Here is a 10658-nt window from a genome sequence, read left to right as displayed (position 1 = left end):
ACCACGGGAAGCTGCACAATGCCAAAGGAACAGGAGAAAAGCGGGGCCAGACGGAGCCCAGAGGAACAGACCCATCAGGGACCGGTGTGGAAGAGCAAATGAAGAAGAAAGAGTGTTGACGATGACCTCCAGGAACCCACATAGTACAGTGCCCCGCGGGACTAGAACTTATGACTTGCCCTTCACCCCCTGGGTCGAATGCAGGGACTGTGTTTCCTCACAGCTGACTTCCTCGTGCTCCTCACCACGTCTGCACCTAATTGTACGTGCTTCATAACGTTTGATGACCGATTAACTGAACGAACGACACTTTTAGCCTCCTGAGAACCCACATTTGCCTTTTCCTGGCTTCTGAGAAAACGTGGGCATTTTGCAGGGCACCAGGTTCCAAGAATCTATTTTCCTGAGGTCCTGCCTCAGAAATCCTTTTAGAATTCATTTTGTAGCAGCAGAATGGGTGTGGAGGACCCAAAGAGAAGGTCGGATGCAACAGAATGGTGTCGGCATGCCTTTCGTGGTAAAATTCCAGAATGGTTTTCCGTGGGATGCAATATCATCAGTAAACTTCCAGAATATCAAAAAAAAAAAAAAAAAAAAAAGTCAACAAAAAGCCAGCTTCTCTGCCCTCTTCGGCATTTGGTGCATATTTTATCAGTGCACGTCCCCATTCAAGCCTTTCCTTTAGACTTTCTCTTTTAGTCCAGTTGCTGGAGGTACTGAGTCATTTTGAGCCGTGGTCTCAAGACCATGGCTCAGTGGTTCCATCTTTGCCAGCAAAGAGCCTTGATTCTTTCTTTCTTAGACTCATCAAAAATATGAACGAAACCACGGCATTATCTGCACGGCGAATCTGCTAGAATATAGGACTATTGCAACGGGTTATCTTGTAAGCGATTGCCCGAAGTTTAAACCCTTCTTTACGACAGTACATCTACACCTTAAGGAATAACTGGACCGGCCGTTGCCAATTTTTTGGAAAATAGAAGTTCACAAGCATTTTGAGAGAGAGAGAGAGAGTACGCGTGCGCACAAACAGGGGAGGGTCAGAGAGAGAATCCCAAGCAGGCTCTTCACTATCATTCCAGAGCCCCACGCGGGGCTCGATCCCACGAACCATGAGATCATGACCCGAGCTGAAATCAAGAGTTGGACGCTCAACTGACTGAGCCACCCAAGGGCCCCAAAGCAATAGTTTTCTGCTGCCCTCCATAGACAGGCAGAACAGACCCAACAGAAGTGTATTTTTGGCGGCTAAGGAGCTTCCCAGGAAGGGATTCCGCCTGGGTCATTGCTGGAAAACTGGTGTGGTGACCCAACAGGGCTCCTTCTGCAAAAACTGGGGAGCTTATCCAAGGGGAGGAAATTGAGCACGAAGCTGTTCTGAACGCTGTGGGAGCAGCAGGGAACTCGTCCTCCCCTGCTCTTGGCCCAGTTTACTTCACACACACATGTCTAGAGAGAGAGAAAACTACAAGTAGAGAAATGGAAAGATCTGCTGTAATGTACACTGTCAGATACTAGGGCTGAAGCAATAGAGCTTTGAGACGCCCTTCGGCACGGCTCACCATTCCACGGTTCGGGAACCACGAGAACTCAGGACGCCGGGGGGCATCACCTACAGGGACCCCTGGGGACCAGCAAGATGGGGTCCGGTATCTGGTGGCACAGTGACAGCCGGCTGTCCAATTTCTTCCAGTATAAACTTTAATTGGCTAAACACTCTACGTTTGTTATTGGAAAAAGAGTAGAGCCCTTTCTGTCTTTAAACCCACAAAATATATTTAAACATATCAAAGTCCTCTGCAAACAGACAACTGGCCTGTGGTGCCTTCCCACAATCACCCCTGCTGTCCACCCTAATCCAGGTGCTTACTGAGGGCTCAGAACTCACAACATACTTAAGTCTGTGTCCATTACTTTATCCCTGAAATATACTTTTAAAACCCTGGACGGGGGTGAGTAGGACAAGAAGGAGAAGTCCCAGCATCAAAGGAGGAAGGGCACAGGGACAGGCAGGCAGAGAAGTAATTAGCATCTCTTAGGTGCGTCTTGTCTTTCTTGTCTTTCTTCCTTTCTTTCTTTCCCTCCCTCCATTATTCCCTCCCTCCCTCCCTCCTTCTTTTCTTCCTTCTTTCTTTCTGGTTTCTTTTCTAACCAAATGTTCATAGAAGCGTTATTATTTAGTTTTTTTAGAAGACAGTGTTGGGGCGCCTGGGTGGCGCAGTCGGTTGAGCGTCCGACTTCAGCCAGGTCACGATCTCGCGGTCCGGGAGTTCGAGCCCCGCGTCGGGCTCTGGGCTGATGGCTCAGAGCCTGGAGCCTGTTTCCGATTCTGTGTCTCCCTCTCTCTCTGCCCCTCCCCCGTTCATGCTCTGTCTCTCTCTGTCCCAAAAAAATAAATAAACGTTAAAAAAAAAAATTTAGAAGACAGTGTTGACTTATTTCTTAAAATACTTTATTGAGGTATGATTGGCACAAAAAGCTCTCCACATTTAATGTACACAACTTGGTGAGTTTGGAGGTAAGTACACATCTGTGCAACCATCACCCCAATCTAGGCCATAAACATTGAGGCTCAGAGTTTAGCAAGTGGCAAAAGTCATACAGGTAGTAAGTATCAGCTCCAAAGCCCATGAAACTGAAGTTGTACAGGGTCACCGGCCAAGGTGCAGTCAGGAGGAAGAGGAAGGGTGGGAACAGGGTGGGGAGAGGAGGGGAGGGGGGGCGGTGGGGGGGCAGGGGAGTGCTAAGTGGTGAGAAGTCACAGGTCACCACGGAAATGGGAAAAGTCTGTGACTCCAAAGGCAGGTGCTATGCTAGCGAGGAGGGAGAGAGGCAGAAAGAGAATTCCCATAGAGCCAAACGGTTTTGAGAGCAAGGAAGCTCAGAGAACATTTTCACTGGGCTGGTGTGAAAAGTGGGAATCAGGAGACTGGGTGGAGGGGTGGGGCGAGGCCAGAGTACCAGACGTGGGGAGTATGGGAGCTCTGGCTTTGGTTGTTTTGGAGAGACCAGCGGGGATAAGAAAGGCTGAGTCCCCAGCCACGCTGGAAGGACAGGTGTGAATCATCTGTCCCCATATAAGCCTTGCCTCGAAGAATCATCTTGATCGAATGTTCCACTTTTATTCCTTCAAAAATGACCTCCTGAATGTTTCAAAGCCTGGAGTCTGCAGGCCAATAGCCATTTCTGTATTTGTCCTTAAAAGATGAGTTTGTAGAGTGTTTTACTTTTTCTTCTCTATGGAGAAGATGCCTCTTTTTTTTCCCCCTTTACAAACTATCCAACACTGGAAACCAGCAAGTTGAGGACTATGCATTCCAGAAATTCCCTACAGGGTCCTAGGAACCTGGAGTGAGTGTTAAAAAGATCATTAAGCGCAAAGCATGTCTTCATTCCCCGGAGTTCCTGGTAATTTCTGTTTAAAGACCTAGACTCTAGCAGAGTTAATATTTACAGTGAGGTAATATATTATTTACACGGACCCCAGACACCAAAACATCTATAAATTCACACATAGTTAACCTCCTTCTGCTCCTTCCTTTCTTTACTTATTAAGTCAATTCAAGACCTAGCCTATTATCAGATATAAGGTTCTTTCAATAATTTCACCCACAAGCCCTTTAAAACGAAAATTAAAGAAGAAACGAAGGACTGGTCAAATTCTCATTTAACGCGAGGAACCTTGACGGATTTCAGAAGGAGTGGTTCTCGGTAAGGTAAATGATAAAAACGTGAGCGACAAATAAATTATTACCATTTTGTCCTTTGGCGTTACACACAACTTGCAGAGGAGGAAATGGACTTCAAGGGATGACTCTTCCTCCAGAATATAACAGCTTTTCCTGAGGATTTTCAGGGATAAAGGAGCGTGTATAAGAACAAAGCTAATCTCAAAGGCAAATTATAGTGCTGACTAACATGGGCATTTGTTAACTTGCACGGACAAATCACGTATTGCACAAGAATTCGCTTTCTATTCACAGCTTTTGAATTTCTTTTTTAATTTATGCACAAAGAAGTGTTAAGCAAGGGCTTTCCACCAAGTCATAAAATTCTGCACCTGCTGTTTCTTCCTCTGCACCTCCTGCAGCGGCTTAGTGAGTTCAAGTCAGGCTGCCTGAGTGTCCAGGTGTTTGGGTGTCTCAAGATTTCCCCATTGGCTTAATCCAGCTAAGGCTACATGACCTGCTTACCTCTCAGGGACAGGAACAGAGGGAATCTCCTGACTTCATTACACAGCAATGAGCAACTAGAAGTAGACAGCAATTGGGAAGGCCTGTTGGGAGCAGGGTGGTACACCGATTTAAAAGCTAGAGGAATCCACACAAGAAGTTGTACGCAAACATTTATAGCATCGCTACTCAGAAGAGCCAAAAATGCTAACTCAAATGTCCATCCACGGATGAATGGATAAATGAAATGTGGTATGTCCATACAAGGAAATATCGTTCAGCAATAAAAATAGATGAAGAACTGATACATGTTACAACATAGATCAATACAAATCACCAATATCAAGAACGAAAGGGGTCATCAGTACAGATCCCACTAACGTTAAAGGAACAATAGGGAATATTATGAACAACTTCATGCCAACACGTTACTAACAATTTAAATGAAGTTGGACAAACTCTCTGGATAACTTATAAAAACGGATACAGGATTGGGTGCCTGGATGGCTCAGTTGGTTGAGCATCCCACTCTTGGTTTCAGCTCAGGTCATGATCCCAGGGTCATGGGGTCGAGCCCCATGTCAGGCTCCATGTGTGGAGCCTACTTGAGATTTTCTCCCTCTCTCTCTGCCCCTCTCCCCAACTTGTGCTCTCTTTCTCTAAAATTTAAAAAAAAACAAAAAAACTGATACAGGATGAAACAGGAAATTTGAATAGCCCTATATCTAATAAAGAAATTTAAATTATCATCCAAAACCTCAGGAAGAAAATTCTTGGCACATATTGTTTCACTAGTGAATTCATCAAATAGTTAAGGAAAAAATATTTCTTGAAAATAGAGTAGAGGGAAACACTTCTAACTCATTTTCTGAGACCAGCATAGCCCTAATACCAAAGCTTGACCAAACATTACAAAAAGAGAAAAGACAGAAAAGAAAATTCGAGGCCAATATCCTTCTTGATTATAGACACAAGAATCCTCAACAAAATATTAGCTAATCAAATGTGGCAATATATAAAAATGATAAATATCATGGCCAAATACATTTTACCCTAGTAGTGCAAAGTTGGTCTAACATTCAAAAATCAATCTGTGTAATGTTTCATCTTTATGGAATAGAAGAGAGACACCACATAATTATTCCAATAGATGCAGAAAACTTCCTTGGAAAGAAAATCAATACTCATTTGTGGTAAAACAAAGACATGAAAAAACTATCAGCCCAGTAGGAAAGAAGGGAATTCTCTCAACCTGATAAAGAGCATCAACACAAACCCCGGAGCAAACATCATACTTAACGGTGAAGTATTCAGTGTTTTCCTGCCAAGATCAGGAAGAAAAGATGTCCGGTCTCTCCATGTCTATTCTACTCAAGGTCTTAGCTCTTGCAATAAGGCAAGAAAAAGAAATAAAAGGCATAAAGATCAGAAAGAACTGAAATCCCATTCTGTCCCCTTTCTCTCTGCCCCTCCTCTGCTTGTGCTGTCTTTCTCTCAAATATACAAATTTAAAAAAATTTTTTAAAAATGGACTTTGAGTAAGGCAGATTGCTCTCCATTATGTGGGTGGATCGTATCCAATCAACTGAAGGCCTGAAGAGAACAAAAGGCTGACCTCCCCTGAGCAAGAGGGAATTCTGTAGCAGATGGCTGTTCAGACTTCCTCTGCAATGTGGTATCTTCTTAGATCTATGGCAGACTGACTTTGGACTTTTTCCTGTAACATCAGTTCATCCCTGGGTCTCCAGCCTGCTTGTTCACCCTGCAGATTTTGGACTTGCTAACGTCCATAATCTCATTAGCCAATTCCTTGCAATAAATCTCTCTCGGTACATGTGTAGGTGTATGTGTGTGTATAAGTCTATGTGTCTGTGTATGTATGCATCCTATTGGGTCTGCTTCTCTGGAGATTCTGAGAAATATAGTTTCTGTTTCTCTTCTGAAACTTTCCATCTTTTCATTCATTGTGAACATATTCTCCTTTGCTGTGTTTGCCGCAAAGTCTGTCTACTATCTCTTCAGGGCAGAAAAACTGCAGATTTTCTGTTGGAATTTTAGTAGGGTAATCAACCATCCTGGTTTGCCCAGAACTGAAGGTTTTCCTGGAACACAGGACTTCCAGGGCTGAGGCTGGGACATGTCTGGAAAAACTGGGTTGGTTGGTCACCCTAAGTTTTAGACACTCCGTAGGTTGCAGACTGTGGTTGAAGACATGGAAACAAAGAACTCACCTAGTGCCCTTTTTTCCTTCCAGAAGCTATTTTTGGTCACTTTCCAGTGCCTTCAAGTATTGGGGTTTTCGTGGTTGTTGTTTCTTTGTATTTTGTCCAGAATTTATAGCTTTCAGCTATCATCTGTGGGAGAGGTGGTCCACTAGAAGGTTCTTCAGTCATTACCAGAAGCAAATGTCCCCTCAGTCTCTCTTACCTGACGTGTTGCCAACCTTATTTCATCTCTTTTTGTCTGCCAGGCTGGGCCCCCCCATTCTCCACAGGCATTCCGTCCTCTTCCTCTCCTGAGCTACCTTCCAAGTCTCCAATCTTATGAATGTGCCTTTCCCGGATGCTCCCTGAAATCCCCACCCCAAGAGGCAGGCTCGGGGTGGATTATTGATCGACTCCGGTCAACATCAGGAAGCAATTAGTGCCCACGATGCTTGGGCTCTGTTGCATTCATGATCTCACCCGACCCTTATCGCAACTCTGCAAACAAGGCATTTTCCTCTCCCTTCTATAGATAAGACACCAAAGAGTCAATGAAGGTATTATCCAAGATCACAAATCTGGCAAGTAGAAAAAACATAAAACGAACCTCCTTGTCTAACTCAGTGCTCTGGCCCCTTCTTATCACTCATGGGTGTTAGGGCAGTATAAATAGATTCTTCCGAATTGGCATCCTGGATCTTATCTCCGTGGACACTAACTGGCTTCTCTAATTGGCACCAGTATTTCTGGCACCAATTCCTCATTTCACACATGGGGTCTCTCTTGTCTCGGACCAAAGGCTGTGGCTGTTCAGTGCCCTGGTCCTGCTGGGTGGTTGTCAGTGATCATCCCCGGTAGGGATGGAGATCTAGGAAACAAATACTTCAACAAAAATTCCCAGTGCCCACCATGCATGAAATTGTGCTGGGCAAAAGCCTTCTCTAAACTAATAATAATAATAGCAACAACCACCACCACCACCACCTTATGTACATGAAGGGAAGGGAAGGTTTTTCTGGGAAAAAGTTTACTGGCAAGAGTGTAAAAAAGATGTTCCTGTGAACGTCTCTCTTGTGAAATGTCGTGCTGGTTAATTCTACTGTTACTTTCTTCTCTGTGGCAGGTTGAGTTCCTTCCTCTGAGTTCCTTCAGAGGAACCTTGAGATTTTGCCCCCAGGAAATGAATAAATGTGGAACAGGTCCATTGGGAAGAGTACTGCTGCTGAGACAGAGCTCCATGGGAGGCACCAGGTGCTAACTCTGATCTCCACATTCCGGTTAAGATCATGTTCACCTGGTCAAGATCCCTGTCCTCCCCAACAATTTATTATAAACATTTTCAAACAGAAAAGTGGAAAGGATTTCATAATAAACACACATATCCCCACCGCCCTGGCTCTATCATTAACATTGTACTATATTTTTTTTGATGACCTATCTCTCCATCTATACATTCTTCTTTATTTTGCAACTCATCTTAATTTTTACGTAATTAAAAGTAAATTAAATACATCAGTGGCCTGTAAGTTTTTAAGCTTAAGTTTTATTTCTCCTTGGGTCACAGAACCTGTAATTTTTTTTTTTTTTGAGAGTAAGGTTTGTTTTTTTTAATGTTTATTTTTGAAAGAGAGAGAGAGAGCATAATCGGGGAGGGACAGAGAGAGAGGGAGATGGAGAATCCCAAGAAGGCTCCACAATGTCAGCACTGAGCCAGATGCAGGGCTCAGACTCACGAACCGAACCGTGAGATCATGACCTGAGCCGAGATCAAGAGTTGGACGCTAAGCCACCTGAGCTACCCAGGTACCCTGAACCTATAAAATCTTTATGTCTGTTTAACCTCTGCCTCTCTATCCCAAAGGGCTTGTTTCATTCATAGAGGGACCCCTCTGGGGTCTTCCCTTTTTGGTCCTCATCAGTGTTTCTGCACTGTGCACCTGTGTGGATGCCCATCACTCCCTGAGCATGCCCAGGGCTGGGGGTGGGGGAAACCTGGCTGGTCAGGAGGACCTCGTCCCTCCCAGGAGGCCACCTGCTTTACTGGCAAGAGGAGGCAGCCGGGGATTAGGTTACAATACCAAGCAATGCCCATTGCCCATGTATACACAGGATACTGTGATTTAAAATAAGAAACATAGATTTGGTCTTTGTTCCTGCTTTTGGCACAGAACCCTTGAAACCTTTGGAATTTCCTACCTGACGAGAGGGACAGAAGTGTCTTTTGCTGTGTTAATGAGGCCACTTTTGGAGCCCATCTAAAGATTGGGGCGGGTGGCCAGGAGAACCAACAATGTGACTGGACGGTTAGAACTGTTAGTCCCAGCCCCTTGACCTCACAGGAGGTCAGGCAGCTGGAGGTTGAATCAGTCACCAATGGCCAATGATTTGATCAGTCATGCCTATGTGATAAAGCCTCCATAAACCCTAAAAGGACAGGGTTCGGAGAGCTTCTAGGTTGGTGAACACGTGGAGATTTGGGGAGAATGGTATGCTCAGAGCGAAAAATGGAATTGAGTCCCTGAGATACAACCTTTTATAATATAGAAGGCTTTTCCTGAATTATATCCTTTGATAATAAACCGGACATCTAGGAAGTAAAATGTTTCTCTGAATTCTGTGAGCTGCTTTAGCAAATTCATTGACCCTAAGGAGGGAGTCACTGGACCCTCCAATCTGTAGACCGTTGGTCAGACGCACAGGTTGAGAGAAGACTTCAGTTGCTTCCGTCTTGATCTCCGACTTCCTAAGTGATTAAGTTCCTTTGCAGTTGATCTCTTATCGTAGGCAAAAGGCACTGCGGGCAAAGCATCCCCTGATGGGAACTGATTCCCCTCCCTCGAGCAGTAGGGACTGCCCTGAGCCCGCAAGACCCCGCGGTCAACCTGACCCCAAGACAGTGATCAACCTGACTTCACTGCCCACCTACAGTACCCACTGACCTTTGCCCCCCATTTTCCTTATATAAACCTGGAAGTCTTTTCAGCACTTGGGAGACAGTCTTTAAGGTATTAGTTTGCAGTCTTCCCCGTGTTGGCCTCGCTGAAATAAATTCCTTTCTTGTTCCACCACCACTTGGTTCTCTGCCTTTGGGTTTTGTCAGTGATGAGTGGCCGATCTCGGTCTGTTGGAACACCCACCCACGCCCGCTGCTCTTCTGTGCCCCGGCTATGAGGTGACAAACTGGACTTGTGCTTGGCATCTAAAGGTGGGCGAGGCAGTCTTGTAAGACTGAGCCCTTCCCTTGTGGGATCTGAAGCTACCTCCGGGTAAATAGTGTTAGAATTGAGTTGAATTCAAAGACACCCAGCTGCTGTCCGAGAATTGAGTTGATAATGTGGAAACACCACCCCACGTCTGATACACATTGGAATAATCGACGGTCAGGATCTTAGCTGGTGTCAGGACCCTCAACACACCATGCACATCCCCCCCCCACCCCCACTCCCACAAACACACTCACACACATGCACACGTGATTACAGCCAGCAGCCCCACCAGCACCTACATAAGTCGGGGAGCCATCAGTTGGCTACAGTGATGCAATTTTCAGATTTCAAATTTCAGCCCCAGCGTGTTTTCTGATAGTGGTGGTGGTTTCCCTCCCGTCACTGGGGGTAGGAGGGACACCAGCAGAAATATTTTATTCTTGAAGACGCTCTTCTGTGTCTTGTACCAAAAACATTCATCAAGACCAAAATCAGAACGAGAAATGGAAATGCACCACAAAATAGCTGTCTTCTGGGCGTGGCTAGCTGATTTTTATTTTGTATGAATTCTGTTGAATCTTCCTCATCGTCTTGGAGTCACTGCTAACAGAAGAGCAGTGGAAAGCCTCCATATTCCCATTGCACCGTTTCCCTTGTTTGCTCTGACTGTAGATTTCCTTCCAATTCTTCTCCGTAGGCTTCTTAGCTCTCTCCTCAGGGGCCACAGTTCCGTCATTTTTGTCCATCTTATTTCTGAAATGTTCACCACTCGAGCGTCTCACATTTCTTAAAATCCCCAAAGCATTCGTAACCGACAGGCTTTCCCTTCTCCTGCTCAGCCTTCCCAAGGAGCCAGGAGTCTCTCCCCGCACATCCTGCTTAGAGTTGAGGGTGGTAGGCCCTCAGTAGATTGCTTCGTTTTCTTCCTACTGAACCAACCCATTTACCCAGACGATCTTACCTTTCAGTTCTCACAAATCTAAGCATAAGGTAAGTATCCCTTATGGCATCTAACCAACAGGTCATTTTATTCTGTTCCTGACACATTTTGATGGCGTCGTGGGTTAACGGAT

This window comes from Herpailurus yagouaroundi, unplaced genomic scaffold, assembly GCF_014898765.1.
Source record: "Herpailurus yagouaroundi ecotype Mexico unplaced genomic scaffold, PumYag 181, whole genome shotgun sequence".
Lineage (NCBI taxonomy): Eukaryota > Metazoa > Chordata > Mammalia > Carnivora > Felidae > Herpailurus > Herpailurus yagouaroundi.
Note: the sequence above shows the minus strand (reverse complement) of the source record.